A 770-nucleotide genomic window follows, 5' to 3' on the forward strand; every position below is an offset into this window, starting at 1 on the left:
AACTTAATAAGAATAAGGTGTTTGAGTGATTGTCTGTACATAACTTCCATCTTTGTAATTCTCAACATCAAGTTCAGGTGAGTCGTGGTTTGTGTCCAACATGATGCCGGAAACATGTACAGATAAAACGTGAGTTTACACATTTTTTCGTTTCTGTCAAAGGCTTTGTCACTGCGTTGAAACCGAATCCATTCCTGCACGTTATTCTTTGCCTGATAATTGCTGGTTTAACAGTTAAAACTGGCCCCATTTCTGTCCTGTCAATAAGTAACACTGAAGGGCTCCTTCAAAACTCCCATCCTTTATTGCAATAAGGTGGGCCTGAGGAACCTAAGGGCCCATGTGGAACAGCTAATAAGTAGATGGTTTGCGGAAACACCAATTGCACCTTCTGCTCCGGTTGAAATATCAAACCGCAAAAGCATTAACTGTTCTAGGTGAGGCTCGAACTCACAACCTCGGCATTTCTCCGAGCCTGTACTAGTTATATAAGTACCGCGCGCTAACCGATTGCGCCACTAGAACTGTGCTCGATCTCTGCTGGTTATCCATGCTCATTTACTTGCACATTTCAGGTTGTCTAATCGTGCGGGGATGCAATGTTGTTTCATTGAGGTGCATTGGCTGGGTTTATATGAAAGAGTGAAGCAGGAGTTACTCTCATGTGTTAGCGAGCTGGTGAATTTACCAAAGGCTGCACCAGGTCCTGGTGTCATAAGCACTGAACTTTTTCGCCCAACTCCTAAAATACAGTCTGCAAAATGAGAACC

At 43.5% G+C, this 770-nt stretch overlaps 1 non-coding gene across 1 annotated transcript; it reads right to left on the bottom strand.

Moving 5' to 3' along the window:
* Nucleotides 1–429: 429 nt before the first annotated feature.
* On the bottom strand, nucleotides 430–525 carry trnai-uau (transfer RNA isoleucine (anticodon UAU)). Its single transcript has 2 exons — nucleotides 488–525; nucleotides 430–465 (listed from the first exon to the last, which is right to left on the bottom strand). It is a non-coding gene; the product is annotated as a tRNA-Ile (tRNA).
* Between the last annotated feature and the right edge of the window lie 245 nt (nucleotides 526–770).

The sequence above is a fragment of the Somniosus microcephalus genome, unplaced genomic scaffold (assembly GCF_052327205.1).
Source record: "Somniosus microcephalus isolate GS21.2 unplaced genomic scaffold, FLI_Smic_1.0 unresolved_chr1, whole genome shotgun sequence".
In the NCBI taxonomy this organism is placed as follows: Eukaryota; Metazoa; Chordata; class Chondrichthyes; order Squaliformes; family Somniosidae; genus Somniosus; species Somniosus microcephalus.